Consider the following 20920-nt stretch of genomic DNA (forward strand, 5'->3'; position numbering starts at 1 on the left):
CCTGGGTTTGGAACACACGACCTGAATGGAACTAATTGTGCTATTCTGGTACCTTTAGGAATAGAAACAGGAGGGATTACAACATGAATCATAATTTTCACAGTCCCACAATAATCTGTATCAATAAGCCCTGGGACTACCAGAATTCCTTTTAGAGCTGTTGAAGATCACCCCATTAAAAATGCACTAAGCCCAAACCACAATGGTCCCTTTATGTTGCTATCCACCAAGTGGACTCCTGCATCCACCAACGTAATGTCTACTGAGGTTTCCACGTCCACTCCAGAGCTTCCTGCAGTGGCGGATCTGGTAGTTGTGAGGCTGCCTGATGGCTGGCAGCCCAAACCCCTTGCATTTGTTTCGTTGCGCTCAGTGTAAAGTTTCCCTTCTTCCTGCATTCTTGGGCAGTACGGCTATCTGTCTTACAATTGTTGCAGCACTTTTTGTTAGTAGAAACTCTACATTGGCTCTTAATGTGTCCAAGTTTACCACAATTAAAACACTTGGCCGAGGGTTTCTTACTGGCTTTATCAATAAGTGGATTCCGTACTGACTCACAGCAGTCCTTAATTTCTCAAGGACTTTCCAGTCAAACGCCTCCCATCTTTTTGTCCATTATTTTGTATAACAACTGGGAATGCTTGGAGCATAGTCCCTCCCACAACGCATTTTTTATTACTCCCTTCCAATGCCTCTCCCTCTCGTCTGCAGCGGCTATTACAGGCGGCTCCCCGTCTATTGCGGGCGCGGATGGCTTCGGCTTCGAGAGGCGGGATGGATTAAAGGGCGGTGGCGGGGGCGCGGACTGTTCCACCGTCTCCGGTTTCGAGAGGATGGATGGATTAAAGGGCGGGGGCGGGGGCGCGGACGGTGCTGCCCGGGGGCCGGCGGCGGCCGCGGCTGGAGGCGGCCGCTCCATGGCCGGCTGACACACACTGCGGCGGGCGGGCGGAGGGGAGGGGGGGTAAGGGGGGGGGGGGGGGGGAGCGGGGCTGGCATACGGCCAAAATCTTCATTCTCTTGCCTTCTCGGCTCACCCTTTCGGGAGGATGAATATCTCCCCCTCACTTCTGGTTCTTCTGACCGTAAGCAAAAGCAGACGCAGACGCTTTACGATCTGCTTTCATTTCTTGCAGTTGTCTTAATCAATTTCCATAAAGTTGCAAGACCTTTAACTTCTTTAGACCCATCACTAATTTCATCCCATAGGGAGGTTCCGATAGCTTCCCAGGTACTAAGCTCGAAAGCTGTACCCACACTAATTACTCGGAATAAGTTCTCTCTCCCAAGCCCATAAAAGCAACTCCTTTATCACGGAGTTATCACATTTCAGTCCTCTCTTAGAAAGAATATGTTGAAGGAGTTTCAGGACCGCTTCTTGCTCTTTGTCCAACCCCATCTCCTTCTCCGACCGCTCACCTGATCAGGGTGAGATTCAAGCTTCTATTCATTTGCGCACGCCTCATCTTCCCAGCTTAGCTGAGACTCAAGCCATCCTGCTGGGGCAGCAGGGATCATTTTGGCCAGCTTCTCCGCTCCCTCGCTGGTTCAGCTGCACTAGAGATTCTCATCAGAGACGGTAAAGAGTCGATCTGAGGGTCCCTGTTCGGGCGCCATATGCGGCGGAAGCTCCACAGGGGACATCACACACAGACCAATGTGATCAAGTGAAGCCCATTTACTACAACTTTCAGCACAGTTATATACCCTATGCGCTTATGCACGCACCTTATACAATGCTGTGATTGGTACAATATCTCATTTCACGTGGCACTATCTTATCTTTATTGGCTGCTCAAGCTTCTTCACGAGGCGTCTTGCGGTTGCTTATCTGGTTCTTCGGCATCCAGGAGTTGTTTGTGAGGCTCTTCTTATCTTCCTTTTCCCAGCGTACAAGGACACAGTGTCCTTGTCCGCTTCAGCACTTTGTATGCTTATGCTTCGTTCCCAGCTAAAGGCTGGATTGCTCACATGCCCTCACCCAGCCAAGAAATCCTCAACAATACCCCCCAGTATATAACCAACTAAAGATTCTTTAGTATAAGCTAAACAATTTTATTTTAATTTTTGTCAGAAATATGCTAATATCTGGACTACACCTAGCCCAAATTTCAGAAATGTAAACAATATTCATAACTGGTCCCCAACTTTTGCCTAAATAATGAGCATTTGATTATTTAAGTGAATGTCACTAGATAATATAATTTCACTTTGACCACTAGCACTATGCAAGCATTTAATCACAATAACAGTGACATGAACAGTGTTGATGAAGAAACAGATTTGAGTGCATAGTTGTGTTCATACACCAAAGTTCAGAAGAAAGCACAATGTATATAAAAAAAACAAGTAAGAAACTATATGGAGAAAGAATCAGCAAAGTGAAAAGTTAAACCTATGTGAGGAAGCACTCAGAAGAACACAGCTCCCCAAAATTAGCTTGGATGAGAGAAACACAAGCTATGACAAACTCTACTATCCTGAGCATGTAGTGAGCTGTTGCGGAGGATCCACAGGGGAAATCACGCACAGACCAATGTGATCAAGTGAAGTCCATTTACTACAACCTTTAGCACAGTTATATACCTTATGTGCTTGTGCACGCGCCTTATACAATACTCTAATTGGTCCAATACCCCGGTTCACGCGACACTATCTTATCCTCTATTGGCTGTGCAAGCTTCTTCACGAGGTGTCCAGCAGTTACTTATCTCATTCTTTGGCATCCAGGAGTTGCTTGTCAGGCTCTTCTTATCTTCCTTTTTCCCAGCGTACAAGGACACAATGTCCTTGTCTGCTCCAGCACTTTGTAAACTCATGCTTCGTTCCCACCTAACGGCTGGATTGCTCACATGCCCTTGCCCAGCCAAGAAATCCTCAACAGTGAGCCACTTTTGGAATTGTGCTTTTGGCACCATCAGACTTGATATAGACAACAGTCCTAAAATGTCCTCTCATTAGGAAATCAGGGGGTACATATGTGACCTATGCAAAATTAAATTGCAAAATCACCCTTTCCAAAGCTCACACTATTATTTTCCTGGCTAGATCGCACTTTTTTTTAAGCCAGTTCCATACTGTGAACTGAAACAGAACCTGTAATACAAATGTCATTAGACCAATTCTCTGTTGGAGCGGTGGAGGAATGCACATAAGTCGACCCAATATGAGTGATAGAAGTGATTCAACTTTATTTGCACGGATAGCTCATATTTATACAGTTTGCGATAATTATGCCTACTAGTCCTAATATGATTGGTACATTGCTAATGTTTATTCATTACTAAAACACACCCACTTGTGGTTGGCAGCTATGCGTGTTCCGTAACTTTCTCATGGGAACTTCTTCAAAAGTTACTTATGAAGTTATGCCAAGGTCACACCGTCCCTGTCTTTCTCCTGATAACAGCGAGACCAGCTGTTGTTTTTCTCCTGATATCAGCAAAGCCAGCTATTTTCAGCCAAGGCCTAGTCTTGCTGCTCAAACTGACATTCTTTCACACAGAACTCTGCTCGCACAACTTTTCCACAGGCCCATGTCCTTTTTCATCAAGCCAATTCCCAACAATCCCCCTCCAAGCGTCAGCCTGGCTTGAGTCAAGCATTACCCAGAGGAAAAGGATAAGGGTCCTCCACTTTTGGTCTTTACCTTGATAAAAATGAATCACCATAATTTTCACAGTAATACAATTTATTTTTCTCAACCTACAATATTCACAGCCTTCTCCATTTATAGGACAGAAATTCCAGAATAGTGACTTCCATTGTCTTCCTCTACTGCACTACAATCAGTACACCTACAATAATGGGAACACTATAATGAACAGCTAACAGAAGCAGCCAACAGACAGCAGTTAACAGGATCTGCTTCTAGATTTTATGGGACTGTCAAAAGACTTCTGGAACCTCTTCAAGGAACTCCAGGGTGCTTGCTACTGAAGGGAAAAGACAGCTACAGGGGGCTGTGACTTCTAGCAACCTCTAGCAGCTTCTAACAAGCTCTGTCAGCTATTCCTGTTCCAAGGGTGGTTTGAGCTTTTTTTTCCCCAGCCAACTCCTGATTAGGGAGGGTCAAGTCCCCTTTCAGCATGTGCTAAGGAGAGGCCTATGTAACTGCTAGGCCCAGAGCACAGGCAACAAATGCAACAATTTACATAGCAGTTTGCATAGAAGGGGGCCAGCAGCTCTGCTGAGGGCAGTGTGCACATGCTCAGCAATGGTTGTGATGCACCACAAGGCAAGGTTACCAGTACCCAATGGAGCAACTATCCCTGGAACATCAGAGGCTCCAGAGGGAGGCTGTAGCTCTCCAGGTCTCAAGCCCTAGGGTGTGGACACATATTTAGCTAACGGTCACAAGAGCATTCCAGACGCTTTTAGAAGGCCTTGAACAGAATAAACAAGAAGACAAAAAAAGAAAGATGCCAATTAGAAGAACACAGGTGTGCATTCCATGATAAAGGGAACTTGGCACAAAGAACCTCAATTCGGCAGTTTATCTTGACCAATTAGACTGAGACAAGTTTCGCATGTTTTAGTTGGTATAACCAATTATGTCCTATGTTTATGCGCGTGTACGGTGTTGATATAACCAATCATTAAGTGTAACTAGGCGCGTGGACAGTGCGTGAATAATGTGTGTAACCAATAGTAAAATAGCTAAGCGCATGTACAGATGTAACCAATGTATAAAATGATGTCTGATGCTCTAGTAAAGGGTCTTCAACTATGATCATATTGATCTGTTGTTGAGTCCATGATTATGTTCCCGCACTAGGGAATGCCTGGGGTCTTTTGTTGAGACTGGGGCACGGAGAGATGTTCTCTGCCTGTAGCTGTGTGCTGGTTGACAAGTAAAGGAGCTGGGAGAAGAGGTCAGCAGACTACATAGCATCAGGGATGACAAGGAACAATGCAATTGTATCTTTTCCAAGACCCTGCAGATACAAAGGCCTGAATCCCCAACTGCACTGAAGGAAGGGCAGCCAGAATCTATGCTTATTGGGGTGGGAAATGGAGACTCCCATGATGGCAAAGGCTGGAAACTCGTGACTTCTGTTATCAGGAGGAAGGCTCCTGCTCTACCCATAGATCTGCAACTGCAGAATAAGTTCAGTACCCTAATTGTAAATGAAAGGCTTGGAACCTCTGTCCAACAAAGCATCAGAGCCAGCTGAGCCTGAACCAAGCAGTAGCACCAAAAGGAAGCAGCAACCAATAGTAGTGGGAGACTCCCTCCTGCAGGGGGTAGAGGCTCCCATCTGCTGACCTTGACTTGCTGTTCAGGGAGGTTTGTTGCTTGCCAGGGGCTTGGATCCAGGGTGCTATGGAGAGATTGCTGAGACTTGTCCAGCCCTTGGACTATTAAGTCCTGCTGCTCATCCGTGTGGGCACCAATAATACTGCATATCAAGAGTGACCACATGGCTCTGGGGGAAAGGGCATTAGGGCCTACTTGGTTTACTCCTCAATTTTGCCAATGAGGGGGGAGGACTCGAGGAGAAGGGGACAGAGCCTGCAGGTCAACCATGAGTTTCACAACAACAGGGATTTGGCATTTATGACCAAGGGACCCTGTAGGGTTTGAGAACTGATAGGGAGAGACAGGATCCACGTGACCAAGTGAGGCAAAAGCATCTTTGACAACAGACTGGCCAGCCTTGTGAGGATAGCTTTAAACTAGGAACAATGGGGAAAGGGAGAGGACAACCCACAGTCAAGTGAGAAAGTGGTGGACTGGGTTGACAAGCAAAAAGGGTGCAGGGTGATGTGGACAGGAGAGACCTCAAAATCAACAAAATAGGGCTGAGAGGGAACCACATCAAGCATATACACACAAATAAGGAAGTGCCAAGAGGACAGAATTAGGAGGAAAGTTCTAACATTTTATGGGAAATCAGCATGACTGCATGCCTCTCTGAAGTGCATATACACTAATGCACACAACATGCAGAACAATCAGGAAGAACGAGAAGTTTGTGTGCAGTTACAGTGCTAAGATCTCATAGGGATCACAGAGATGTGGTAGGATAGCTCACATGACTGGAGTGCTGCAGTGGATGGATACAAGCTCTTTAGGAAGGACAGGCCAGGAAGGTGAGGAGGGGGAGCTGCCCTTCATGTGAGAGAGCAGCTAGAATGCATGGATCTCTGCCTAGACACAGATGAGAGCAAGCTGAGAGCTTATGGGTTAGGATAAGTGGGCAGACCAACATGGGTGATGTTGTGGTGGGTGTCTGCTAGAGCCTGCCTGATCAGAAAGAAGTAGTAGATGAGGCCTTCTTCAGACAACTGGAAGAAGTCTCACTTTTGCAGGCCCTGGTCCACTTGAACCACCCTGATATCTACTGGAGGGACCACATAGCAGGGCACAAGCAATCTATGAGGCTTCTGGAGTGCACTGATGACAACTTCCTGACACAGGTGATCAAGGAGCCAATGAGGGGAGGCACTCTACTGAACCTCATATTTACAAGGTGGGGGATGTGAAGTTTGGTGGGGAGAAGACAATGGAAGACCAGCCTTAGTCACAGTGACCATGAGATGGTAGAGTTAAGGATCCTATGAGGAGGGAACAAGGCAGATAGCAGGATCACAATCCTGGACTTCAGAAGAGTTGACTATGGCCTCTTCAGGAAGCTGCTTGGAACAATCCAAGGGGCAAGGGACCTGGTGACAAAGGACACAGAAAAGGTTGACGTACTGATTGCTTCTTAGCCTTATTTTTTTACTGCTAAGATTTGCTTTCAGGAATCCCAGGCCCCTGAGACTACTAGGTAAATCTGGAGCAAGACTTACCCTCAGTAGAGGAGGATCAAGTTAGGGAACACTGAAACAAACTGGACATATATAAGACCATGGGACAGGACAAGATGCACCCATGAGTACAGAGGGAGATGGCTGATGTCATTGAGAGGCCACTCTCAATTATCTTTAAAAGGTCATGGTGATAAGGAGAGGTTCCTGAGGACTGGAAGAAAGCAAATGTCACTCCTATCTTCAAGGAGGGAAAGAAGGAGGATACAGGGAACTAGAGGCTGATCAGCCTCACCTCTATCCCTGGGAAAGTGATGGTGCAAATAGTCCTGGAAGCCATTTCCAGACATATGACAAAAAGGTGCTTAGGATTAGTCAGCACGGATTTATGGAGGTGTTGTTTAACCCCAGCCGGCAGCTAAACATCACGCAGCTGCTCGCTCACTACCCCCAACCCCAGTGGGATGGGGGAGAGAATTGGAAAAAAAAAAGTAAAACTCGTGGGTTGAGATAAAGACAGTTTAATAGGAGAGAAAGGAAGATAATAATAATAATAATAATTAGAATATACAAAAGAAGTGATGCACAATGCAATTGCTCACCACTCACCAACCGATGCCCAGTTAGTTCCTGAGCAGTGATCCCCCCTCCCGGCCAACTCTCCCCAGTTTATGTACTGGGCATGACATCACATGGTATGGAATACCCCGTTGGCCACTTTGGGTCAGCTGCCCTGGCTGTGTCCCCTCCCAACTTCTTGTGCCCCTCCAGCCTTCTTGCTGACCGGGCATGAGAAGCTGAAAAATCCTTGACTTGAGACTAAATATTACTTAGCAACAACTGAAAACATCAGTGTTATCAACATTCTTCCCATACTAGATCCAAAACATAGCACTATACCAGCTACTAGAAAGAAAATTAACTCTATCCCAGCCAAAACCAGGACATCCTGGAAGAATCCCATTTTGTGGTTGTTTTTCCTCGCAACTCATGTACCCCTGCATCTAGGGTTGAGGTAGCTTTTCCATCCCAATTCGTCATGTCCTCTCTGTGGTTACATAGGTAAAACCACAGGGCACCTCGTGCTGTGTACCTTCTATATTCCTTCTCTTGGGCAGAGGAATGCTCACTCCTAACAGCTGAGATACTGGTCCACACAGGTGGAGAGTAGGACTTTTCGATCAGTTTGATCATTTTTTTCGGACTTTTCAGACAGTTTTTCCACAGCCGAGGCACAGGCTTGTAGGGAAGAAGAGAAATTTTCTTCGTACCGCCATAGTTGGTGAGCCATTTCATCCACTGTTGGTGCCTCTTTGTCTTTCCAGGTCATTATTGCCAGTGGTTTTGCATACGATGATGGTGTACTCCATACAAACTTCAGCCACATGGGTCGTGTGCATTAGACTTCATCTGGATCTCTGGGTAATTGTGCATTGTCTGGTTCACAATAAATCATCTCTAGCATGGCTAGTTCCCTCAGATATTGGATACCTCTCTCCATGGTGGTCCACTTTCCTGGGTGACATATAACATCTTCCTTGAAGGGGTACTTTTCCTTCACACTTGACAGGAGTCGCCTCCAGAGGCTGATGGCTTGTGTCCCTTTTCCAATTGCCTTGTCAAGCCACCTTCCCTGGGCAGCAATCCCAGCTGCTTGGCTTCCCTACCTTCTAATTCCAGGCTACTAGCCACATTGTCCCAGCATTGGAGGAGCCAGGTGATAATGTGCTCACCTGGATGACAGCTGAAATCTTTTTGCATATCCCGCAGCTCACTCAGGGATAGGGATCAAGTGATTGCCTCTGGTTCTGCCTCTTCCTCCTGTTCTTGTGATGACCCTGGCTCATCTTCATCCTTCACTAAGTGAACTGAATTTTTTGTATATTTCTTCTCCTGTACAGGGGCGACTGATACCAGCATGGGTTGGTTCTCTGGTTCAGTTGTAGTGCCTGTTGCGGGGGTTGGAGTGGCCGCAGTGCCTGTCGGTCTGTTTTTCCTCCCTCCCCCCTGAGGTTGCTGCATAATATCAAGCAGTGTTTGGTAGATACTGGCAAGGGCCCAGAAGATTGTGGTAAGGTGTCCCTCTTTGGAATAGCCACAGCATTTTCCTTTCAAATACTCTATCACTTTATCAGGGTCCTGTAGTTGTTCAGGAGTGAACTTCCAAGCCACTGGAGGTGAGAAGTTCTCTAGATACCTGCCCATATTCTCCCGCATGCCATGCTACCCATGATTATCCAGCCTTGGGGCAGATGTCTGGGTGATATTCTTAAACAGTTGTTTAATCTTAAACAAGACCTGGAACACATTCAGCAGACGTAGCAAAAGGAACATGCTGGTTTGAACATCCCAAGGATATTCAAAATTCTCAAGAGCTATTGTAATTTGCCTGGAGGAGAAGGGGAAGGTGAAGGGAGATGTCTCCCCCATGGATTGGCTCTCTGAGGAGAAAAGGTAAAAGGTGTAATTATTAATAATTTCTGATAGATGGCTCCCAAAGTACAGAGATGATGGCAGTGCTGAGTACAAATACCAGACTAGTTCCAGGACCAGCAATTCTATCATATCATAAGCCAGAGTTACAAAGTACAACATGATAACTCTAGCCCAGTTCCCACAGGTGATAAACAGCACAACAGGGAACATATACTGCAAGTATGGTATTACATAACACAACTTTATGAACAAGTGCACCAACTTTGAGAGCAAATAATTCAACATTGTGAGCAGCAACTATTAAACTAATATAATGAATGCTTATAACAAATTTGTTCTAATGTGTTCCAGTCAGATTTGTTGTTATTTCAACCTGTTGTGCCCCATGTTGGGTGCCAAAAAGGACTGTTGTGGTTTAACCCCAGCCAGCAACTAAACACCATGCAGCTGCTCACTCATTCCCCCCCCCCCAGTGGAATGGAGGAGAGAATTGGGGAAAAAAAAAGTAAAACTTCTGGGTTGAGATAAGAACAGTTTAATAGAACAGAAAGGAAGAAAATAATTATAATAAGAATAAAAGAATTAGAATATACAAAACAAGTGATGCACAATGCAATTACTCACCAACCAATGCCCAGTTAGTTCCTAAGTAGCCATCCCCCCCCAGGCCAACTCCCCCCAGTTTATATACTAGGCATGATGTCACATGGTATAGAATATCCTGTTGGCCACTTTGGATCAGCTGCCCTGGCTGTGTCCTGTGCCAACTTCTTGTGCCCATCTAGCCTTCTTGCTGGCTGGGCATGAGAAGCTGAAGAATCCTCGACTTTAGTCTAAACACTACTTAGCAACAACTGAAAACATCAGTGTGTTATCAACATTCTTCTCATACTAGATCCAAAACATAGCACTATACCAGCTACTAGAAAGAAAATTAACTCTATCCCAGCTGAAACCAGGACAGAACAGAAAATCATGCCTGACCAATTTGCTAGCCTTCTGTGATAAGATGACTAGCTTGGTGCATGAGGGGAGAACAGTGTATGTTGTTTTTCTTGACTTTAGCAGTGCTGTTCACACTGTATCTCATATTATCTTCATAGACACACTGATGAAGCACAGACTAGATGAGTCGCCGAGGCGAGCTGCTCCGCTGCCGGCCCGGCCCGCAGCGGCATGGCAGATCTTGGCGTACAGGGGGGTTTCCTGAGGCAGGGAAACGTCAGAGCAGCAGAGAGACTCACCAAGAGCCGGCAGCTCTCGCGAGAGACGCTGACGCAGCCTGGACGTTGCCAGAGCAACTGCGGGAGATTTAAACGCAGTGTAACGGAAACTAGTAGTCAGTCGTTGAGGTGAGCTGCTCTGGTGTCTGTTCGGTCCGCAGTGGTGTGGTAGATCTTGGCGTACAGGGAGGGGTTCCTGAGGCAGGGAAATGCCAGGGCAGCAGACACACCCACCAGGAGCCAGTAGTGGGAGATGCTGGTGAGGCCTGGGTGTTGTCAGAGCAACAGCAGCCACCCCTACATCTATAAAAAGTAGCCTAGAGAGCACTAGCAACCAGGCTGTGGTGCAGCAGTTTGTGTGGAAGGGCATGTGGGAAGGGTGTTGTCACCCTACCATCTCCAATGGTCAGTTCAATTGGTGGTCATCACCCTCTCAGAAGGAGCTTAACTATGGTATCCACCCAGCAGAAAGCTATGTCCTCTGCACTCACCAGAACTGATGTGGCTACCCAGACAGAGCTCCCATGAAAACATGCAGCCATCCAGGTCTCAGGTTGCAGGGCATGCCAGAGCCTTTCACTAGTACCTGATGGCAGGATTGAGAATAGTTGTGTGAGGTGTGACCAGGTAGATGATCTGCTCAGCCTGGTGGCAGAGTTTTGAGAGGAAGTGGACAGGTTAAGGAGCATTGGGGAGTCTGAGAAAGAGATAGACTGGTGGAACCGTGCTCTGCCCTCCCTGAGACAGAAACAGGAACAGCCACCAGAAAAAACCACAAGATCAAGGGGATCCTGTATCCTTCCCCCCCACACCAGGCAGAAGGCAGTAGCTTAAAGGAAAGGAGTGAATGGAGGCAAGTCTATGCTTGGGGTGGCAGGTGAACCCCCTCCTTGCCTACCTTGCCTTCCCAGGTACCTCTAGACAACAGGTATGGGTCTCTGGATTTGGAAGGTCAGTCAGTTAATGATGTGGATGATGGTCCATCTACATTAAAGGCATTGCCAAGGTCAGAAAGGCCTACCCCCTGTATCGTGACCGCCTTCAGGAGGAAAAAAAGATGGGTTATAGTTGTAGGTGACTCCCTTCTGAGGGGAACAGAGGGTCCAATATGCCAGACAGACCCTCCTCTTAGGGAAGTCTGCTGCCTCGCTGGGGCCTGAGTTAAGGACATCACTAGGAAACATCCTAGTCTGATACAGCCCTTGGACTATTACCCATTATTGCTCTTCCGCGTGGGTGGCAATGAAGCTGCAACGTGTAGTCCAAGGGCAATCAAGAGATTTCAGGGCCTTGGGATGGTTGGTAAGGGAACCTGGGGCACAGGTAATTTTTTTCCTCTATCCTTCCAGTTGCAGGCAGTGATATTGGAAGAAACGGATGGACCCATTTTATTAATACATGGCTCTGTGGCTGGTGTCACCGCCAGAATTTTGGGGTTTTTGATAATGGGATGGTCTACATGGCACCAGGCCTGCTGGCGTCAGATGGGATTCACCTTTCTCAAAGGGGGAAGAGTGTCTTTGCTCATAAGCTAGGGGGGCTGATTGACAGAGCTTTAAACTAGACTTGAAGGAGGAGTGGGATAATATCAGGCTTGCCTGTGACAAGCCAAGGTTTGAGGGACAGGGTGCTAGTGAGGGCCCTCAGCCTGTTGCTGTGAGACTTGCTGGGTACACTGGAGTCTTGCTGGGTACACTTGAAGTCTTACGGAGTTGAGCTGGGGGTTCCTGAGGTAATAGGAGCCGACAGGGGAACAGCAGTGAAATACCTCAAAGGAATTAAGGGGTGTTCCTCTAAGAAGGTGACATGGCCAACAGCCCAGCTGAAGTGCCTCTACACCAATACATGCAGCATGGGCAACAAACAGGAAGAGCTGGAAGCTACTGTGCTGCTAGAAAACTACCACCTAGTTGCCATTACTGAAACTTGGTGGGACAAATCCCATGACTGGAGCGCTGCTATTGATGGCTACAAGCTGTTCAGAAGGGACAGGTGAGGAAGGAGGGGCGGAGGGGTTGCCCTCTATGTCAAGAAATGGATAGATTGTGAAGAGCTGTCTCTGAAGAATAGCCACAAGCAGGTTGAAAGCTTATGGGTAAGAATTAGAGACCGAGGCAACAAAGGAAACCTTGTGGCTGGTGTTTACTACAGGCTGCCCGATCAAGGGGAGCCTATTGACGAAGCCTTCTTACTCCAGCTACAGGAGGCATTGCGCTCGCAGGCTCTCATCCTGCCAGGGGACTTCAATCACCCTGACATCTGCTGGAAAAGTAGCACAGCGAGCTGAAGGCAATCCAGGAGACTCCTGGAGTGCATCAAGGATAACTTCTTAGGCCAGGTAATAGACAGCCCTACCAGAGGGGATGCGTTACTGGACCTGTTGGTCACCAACACAAGTGAGCTAATTGGTGACGTCAAGATTGGAGGCAGCCTGGGCTGCAGTGATCGTGCACTGGTGGAGTTTGCAGTCCTGAGGGATATGGGACAGGCAAGGAGTAAAGTCAGGACCCTGGATTTTAGGAAAGCAAACTTCCAGCTGTTCAAGGAGTTAGTCAATGGGACCCCTGGGAAACTGCCCTCAGGGACAAGGGAGCAGAACAGAGCTGGCAGATCTTTAAGGACGCTTTCCACAGAGCGCAAGGGCTCTCGATCCCCATGTGTAAGAAATCAGTAAAGGAAGGCAAAAGACCAGCATGGCTGAGTCAAGACCTGCTGGTCAAACTAAAGGGCAAGAAGGAAATGCACAGGCAGTGGAAGCAAGGACAGATATCCTGGAGAGAGTATAGGGATGTTGCCCAGTTGTATAGGGATGGAGTCAGGAAGGCCAAGGTACAGCACAATGCGGAGAAGGACTTGGGGATACTGGCCTCGCCAGCGCTGAGTAGAGGGGAATGATCACCTCCCTCGTCCTGCTGGCGATGCTCTTCCTAATGCAGCCCCACTCCCTCTGTTCCAGGCTAAAAAACAGTTAATGAGTCTCAATCGGATCGCCCTTTCTGAACAGGAGGCGGGTGCCCTCCTTGAGGTGAACCAATGGGAGAACCCTTTTCTTGAGTGATGGTGTCGGGTTGGAGAAGCGGTGGGACGAGACAGGAGGAGGGGATAGTTGTCATCAATGAAGTCATAATCTCATCCCTCTCTGGTTTTGTATTGAGTGACTCTCAGAGAGGGAAGCCGTTCAACATAACATTCTTCTAAAGCAAGGTAACTGTAATTTATGATTTCATCCCCCCCCCCCCCTTCCCATGTATACTCTCAAGCTTTTCCATTATAGTTTTTTTTAAATAATTTATTTTTATTAATTATGTAAGCACGCATCATGCCGACTTTCACTCTTTAAAAAATATGCCTGCTGCTTTCAAGGATTATTATGTGCCTTCTTTTCATTCCTTTCTGCCATCTACAACTTCCATTTCTCCAAAAATATTTATATTTTTCAGTGGGTGAAGAGAAAAAAAGTTGATCCAGCATTTCTGGAATAATCATAATGTAAATCTCTAATAAGAATAAAATCACCAACCTTCTTCCTGATTTGCAAGTCAGCTGCACCAACAGGGAGAAGGAAGAGGAAGCAGCGAATGGTGTGTACGTGTATTTATCAATCTTTCTGTGCGTATATGTAATTTTTAAAGAAAGTGTCTGAAAAATTAAGATAAGAATAATCGGCTGCTTTTGTAATCCTTTAGTATTGCGTCTGAAGCGAGCGTTTAAAAGGCTCCGGGCAAAGCAGTCTAAACAGAAATAGATCCCGGATGCAACAGCCTCTTCAGGAGCAGTTCAGCAGCTATGATGGGGCTGGGAGTTGGTCTTGTCTTTTTTTATTTTTTTTCCCCCTGCATTAATTGATTGATTTATATTTTAGTGGCTCTAAACAGAGTATGTTGGGAGGGGGATTATAATCTTCCAGTCTTTTGAGCAGAAGGGTTAGATTTATTGCATGCAGCTGAACGTTGCACTTTGAAATTCGTTGCCTTCTGTCTTGGGGAATGGGAGAACAAATGCTGTGCTTTGTGAGTGTTTTGTAATGGCATTGTTGTCTTCTATTGCAAAGAATTAAGTAGATGTGGCTGAGGAGAGAGGAGTGGAAAGAGCTGCGTGTGAGGAGTGGTGTTTCTTGTTAGAGCAGCAGCATTAACTAGCAATGCCAAGGAGGCCGTGAGCTGGATAATCTCCCTGTCTGACTGCCCCAAACATACAAACACGCGGAAGAACGTTTGGGGAACGGGGGATTCAATAACCAAGGCTGCAGCTCCTGTTGCCTTTCATTTTAGTATCTTTCAATCTCTGGTTTTAATTGCACAGTCAAGTCACTCCTGCTGTAAAAGTGTTGTGATTTAATTTCCTAAAATAGCTGCGCTCATTCTCTTTTTTCCTGGGGAAAAAAAGCGCAAGTGTGTCCGTTCCCGTGTCCCCCCCCCGCATCTTGCAGTAGTCTGAGGAACAAAGAGTGGCATAAAATAACATGTGCTTACAAATTTATAATTGTCTTCCGTGCAATTTGCATATTATTTCCGGTATGCATGGAAAATCTGCCTTTTTTTGGGGGGGGGGGGAATACATACACGCTTATATTAATATAGATGCAAGTTTTTTGTAAAGATGTGATTCTCATCATCCTGTTGGGATAGGGATCTTGTTCTTTGCACACACACACACACAAAAAGGCGGGTTTGTGTTTCTGTTCCCCCCCCCCCCCCCCGGTGGTTAAGAGGAGGTAAGGAGAAAATGGGGCTTTCGGGAGTGTTCCAGTTTGTTATTGGGTGCTGTGTGCTGAGTCAGCCTGGAGGAGGAGAGCAGTTACAGCCTGTCTCTTTCTGGAGAAAGGCAGTGTTTTGTGGTTGCTGGGGGTGGGGTTTTTTTGTTTGTTTGGTTTTTTTTGTTTTTTTTTCTTTTGGGGGGGGGTTGTTTTGTTTGTGTGTGTGTTTTTGTGTTTTTTTTTTTTTTGTGGTAGTGTTGGTTTTTTTTGGTATCTCTTTCTCTCTTTCTCTCTTTCTCTCTTTCTCTCTTTCTCTCTTTCTCTCTTTCTCTCGCATATGCGTTCAGCAGCAGAGAATCGGGAAGTCACAGCAGCCAAAGACAGACTTACACATTTATGGACGTGTTTGATTGGTGTGACATGATGACGGAAGAAGAGGAGGAGAGGCAGGCATAGTTTTGCCATGAAATGCGCTTCCTGTCCATGCATCTGGCTCTTAACCCAGATTGTGCATGCTTAGATCTAACTTTTGGGTGTCACTTCATCAAGGTAACCCACCAGGAAAAGCAGTGCAGCCATTGCTTTGTAGAGTGAGAGAAGAAAGCAGGACTGCCTCTTTCAAAATCGATTTTGAGATCCTCTTGATTGGGGCTAAAACTTCCTAGGAAGGAAATATAGTTCTGCTAAATGTGCTTGCATGTCACTTGTGAGTTTGTAGATGGAGGTGTTGGGGTGTGTTACAGTTATAAAGTTGAGGCCTGTATGTTCCCCAGTAATTCTGGAGAATTCATGTTGGGGTTTTAAAAGAAAAAGCTTACTGTTTAATGAAGGCAATCAGAGTGGGAAACTTGTGATCTCTAATGATCCAGTCTCTTTGTGTGTAGGGGGGAAGGGAGTGATTGAGTTTGGATCCTTTTTTTTATTTATTATTATTTTATTTTAATGTTATTTATATGAAGTTTGTATGTAGATAAAACAAATGGTACTTTCCCTGACCATGTTTAAGGAAGCCCTTTATATTTGCTAGGGGAAGAATGGAGTTTATAAATTTGTCTTTTAATGCCCAAACAAAATTTATGATTAAGGAGAAACAAAATATACACAATGGAAATTTTTTTTAACCTATAATTGGAATCAGATTTTTTTAAAAGATATTCTAAAGAATCAGATTTTTAAAAATTATTTTTTTATGTTCAAATTTTTTTTTGATGTCCAACATTTCAAAACATTAGATGAACTCCATTCTTTCTAAGAAGGTCTTTGAATATTTTAGACAGGTAAGTAATTGGCTGAACAGTTGAAGATATATGGATGATTTTTTTTTCTTAATTGTAGCAAACTAAATCTTGTGTTTGTTTTCTCTTTAAATGATATGGAACTCATGTCATTTACAGCATCATTCCATTTGCCACCTTTCCTGTATATTTAGATCTTTCTTCGGTGTTACTCACATCTAACCATAACCCCTGAGATTGAGGCAATAAATGTTACACCAAAATTTTCTTCCTTTAGTATTATGAGAGTTACATGTCAAGGCTGACAGCCTTTTTTGTCTGAGTCAGTGTATTGTTATACAAATGAAGGCCCTTCTTTATAAAAGGGAATTTTAATTTAGCAGCAAATTAGACCATTTTTACAAATCATTGCAATACTCATTATATTTTTTGTTTCCTACTGCAATTGATCTCCATATAGTGTCCTTGACCTCCACCTCTTCTGTGCTCCTTCATTTCAGCTTTTTATTTCAGATTGATCCTCTAGTGGGAGTAATAAATGGAAAATTACAACATAAAGATCATTTGCCATGAAAATGGAAGCATGTAGAAGTTTATGCCTTTTTTGCACAGCTTTGATAGTTTGCAAATATATAGGATAAGATTGAGATTGAAAAAGATTTTAATTGTCAGAAAAAAACCCACAACTATCACTTTTTGTATGAGCATCTCTTTCTCTCTGCTTCCCCTTGATCCCTAAACAGTCAGCAAAGTAATGAGTGAGTCTTCTGTCCTGTAAAAATAGAGTAAAATCTGCACATGTAGCACTGAATAGTGCTACTCCAAGTGTAGACTTGATTTTTAGGCACTGGCAGAGTGTTGTGAATATTGATATGTGGTAAAGAAGTAGTTCCTTATACTCTTAACTCCAACTATCTACTTTACCCTTTTCCTGAAAGTTATTGCCTTCTGTAGCAAAGCTGTTAAAAGGGATCATATACATCTTAGTTTTGGTTATAGTTAGTAAATCAAGCAAATATCATGAAACATTCATAGTGTCATTTTGTATTTTTCATGATGTAAGAAAGGTGGCTCCAAGCTTTCCTGTTTTCAGTGACAGTGTGTTGTGATTTCATAATGTATTTTTTTTTTTCAAAAGCACCTGTGGATCGTGACTTTAGTTGGAGGGGGGAGGTGGACTGTAATTATTTTCCTGTAGATTTAAAGATAAGGGAATGTGATCTGCACAGTAACATGCTATCAGCATGCAGCTGAAGCTTGGGTCTACATTGCCTTTTCATCAGATCTAAATGGTGCAGTTTACTTGTTTTCCAATATCTTGCTAAGGCAGGGGATCTGATCAAAACCACCCTGTGGCTGAGAGTCATTTGGGGTTGATTCAGGCTGGAAAAAGGCAAAAGTTACATTAGATAGCAAGGAGAAATTAACAGAGGAATTGAAAATACTTATTGCTCTATGTATTGCTAGAGTCAGTGCAACCGTCTTGTGCCAAAGTAGTCTGCCATTTCTGGAACTTTTGGGGTGTCCTGCTGGTTGTGAATTTCAAAGTAGTGGTGGTTTGTTGCCTGATCAATAATCATAAAATTGCTGAGGTTGGAAGGGACTTCTGGTGATTGTTTAGTCCACCCCCCCTGCTCAAAGGGTCAACTACAGCAGGTTGCTCAGGGCTGTGTCCAGTTAGGTTTCTAATATCAAGGAGGGAGACTCCACAACCTTTCTGGGCAACTTGGTCCAGTCTTTGACCATCTTCACAGTAATATTTTTTCCTTACATTTAAGTGCAATTTATTGTATCTTAATTTGTGTCCATTGATTCTTGTCCTTTCACTTGGGTACCACTGGGAAGAGACTGGCTCCATTTCCTTTATACCCCCCTCTCAGGTATTTAGACACATTGATAAGATTCCTCCTGAGCTTCCTCCTCTTGAGCCCGAGAGCTGGGATTGTTTAGCCTCTCTTTGTATGAGAGATGCTCCAATCCCATAATCATCTTTGTGGCCCTTCAGTGGACTTGCTCCAGTATGTCCATGTCTCTCTTGTACTGGGAAGCCCAGAACTGGACATGGTACTCCAGTTGGGGTTTCACCAGTGCTGAGTAGAGTGGAAGGATCACCTCCCTTGACCTGCTGGTGATGCTCTCCCTAATGTAATTCAGGGTTCTGTTGGCCACCTTTGCCACAAGGGTACATTATGGACTCTCAACTTGGTGTCCACCAGGACCCCCAGGTCTTTCTCTGCAAAGCTGTTTTCCAGCTAGTCAGCCCCAAGCCTATACTGGTGCATGGTGTTATTCCTCCTCAGGGGCAGGACTGGGCGTTTCCCTTAGCTGAACTTCATGAGATTCCTGTCTGCCCATTTCTCTAGCCTGTCCAGGTCCTTCTGAATGGCGGCACAACTCTGGTGTATCAGCCTCTCTTCCCAGTTCTGTATCATCTGCATATTTACTGAGGGTATGCTCTGTCCCATCATTCAGGTTATTAATGAAGATGTTAAACAGGACTGGACCCAATAGTGACCCCTGGGGCATACCAATAGTGACTGGCCTCCAACTGGACTTTGTACTGCTGATCACAATGCTCTGAGCCTAGCAGTTCAGGCAGTTTTCAGTCAACCTCGCTGTCCACTCTACTAGTCTGGGCTTCATTGGTTGGTTTGCGAGGATAGTATGGAAGACAGTGTCAAAGGCCTTGCTAAAGTCAAGATGAACAATATCCTCTGCTCTCTCCTCATCTCCTGTGCCAGTCATCTCATTGTAGAAGGCTATTGGGTGAGTTAAGCATGATTTCACCTTCATGAATCCATGCTGAGTACTCCCAATCACCTTTTTGTCCTTCATATGCTTGGAAATACTTTCCAGGATTAGGTGCTCCATCACCTTTCTCGGGGATTGAGGTGAGGCTGTCCAGGCTGTAGTTCCCCAGATCCTCCTTGCCATTCTTGAAGATGGGAGTGATGCTTGCTTTCTTCCAGTCCTTTCTAAGGCCTAGCTGGTCTCCCTGACCCATGCTCTGTCCTTGTAGAACTTACAGCAGAAGAACAAGCATTCCACCTTCAATATTTGGATCTATCACAATCCACAGTTGGCAATAACTGACTCTGCTTATTTTCTGATATAAGTGGTCTGAAACCAGTTTCTTAACAACTAGTATGAATCCACATTGCAATTGACATCCTGGCTAGCACAAGTCAAGTACAGAACAGACAAGTAGAAGTGTAAGGGTATGTGGAAGGAGAGTGTATGCTCCGTTAAGGGTATATGGTCAATGACATTTTTCAACAAGGGATGATAAGAAAAGGAGGAAGCCATAAACAAGAACATACTGGGACACAAACTTGACTGACAAATGATATGGGAGGCAGTGATGAGAACCAAACCTGGTCAGTCACACTAATTATGAGGGTATGTGAGAATGTTTATTCCAGCAAGGTTATCTCATTGGGGACCTTGTCAATTGGGAAACTAAGGTAAAAAGGGGGAAACCAGAAACAAAATATGCAGAGACACAGACCTGACAAAACAAACATGGAGACAATGACAAGAAAGAAACCTTGCCAGTCACACAAACTAATGGGATATCAAGAAGAAAATACAGGTGCCACTTCCAGGAAGATCAACCTGGACTTTGCAACTGATAAGATTGTAAAGGGGGGGGGGGGGGGGAGGAGGAGGATCCTGGACACCAGACTGGAAGAAGTGCGGGAATTGATAGAGCTGTACAAACCCATGAAAGAATGTGCAGGGGGAAGGGGGAGCAGGGAGGAGTGGGAGGAGTGTAGGCATAAAAGGGGGGAGTGTAGGCATAATGGGGTATAAAAAAGCGTAAAACAGGGCCAGTCAGTACACTTGTCTGGCTGAGCCCTGTGCCTGATCACTGCAGTCAGTCCTATCTTCTTATATCTACTTATTAAATGTTTTCTTAACTATCTTGCTGCATAATCTCACTCTCTGTCCTGTGTGTGTGTGTACTGCAAGGACTAAGTGCCAGCTACTGGTGAGACCTACATCTGCGTGTGTGAGTGCTTGGTGGGGCGTGAGTGTCTGCATCTTCCCCAAATCTGGTGCGCGTGTGTACCCCAGGGATCAATCCAGACCAGATGACCTCCCGAGGTCCCTTCCAGCCTCAACCATTGTGATTCTTATTTACAAAATTCAGGATAATACAAGAAAATAAATATAAAAAAGATTAAGACTGTTATGTGACTTTTTTTTGTATTTAAATATTTACTTAAGGACATTCCTGATTAGGTCTATGCAATCATAACATCAAGTGAAACACACAAAAGACAAGACTGCTTTAGAGTGAACACAGCTGTAATTCACTTAAGGGGTTTGCTGAGCGTCACAAACCGTGAGAACACAGCTTAAGTGGCTTATACAATGCTAAGAGCCCAGAAAATGAATTATAGGGCTTCAACTTGCTGGATAACCAACTACTATTTTTTTAGTTACTTGTACTTAACAAAAATTGAGGCAGGCTACAAGTTAGAATCGGTCTGCTTTTCTAGCTTTCTGAAAACTCTTATCAGTGTCTAACAGTTGGAATTTCTAGTCTACTAAAATCAGTGTATTGCAAC

At 45.0% G+C, this 20920-nt stretch overlaps 1 protein-coding gene across 1 annotated transcript in view; it reads left to right on the plus strand.

Moving 5' to 3' along the window:
• Nucleotides 1-13573: 13573 nt before the first annotated feature.
• Nucleotides 13574-20920, plus strand: part of LOC126035439 (probable global transcription activator SNF2L2) — a 247371-nt gene continuing 240024 nt past the window's right edge. Inside the window, exons 1-2 of the mRNA XM_049793996.1 lie at nt 13574-13619; nt 13856-13996. The gene's annotated coding sequence lies outside the window, so the exon portion shown is untranslated. The remainder of the gene's footprint in view (nt 13620-13855; nt 13997-20920) is intronic.

This window comes from Accipiter gentilis, chromosome W (genome assembly GCF_929443795.1).
Source record: "Accipiter gentilis chromosome W, bAccGen1.1, whole genome shotgun sequence".
Taxonomy (NCBI): Eukaryota; Metazoa; Chordata; class Aves; order Accipitriformes; family Accipitridae; genus Astur; species Astur gentilis.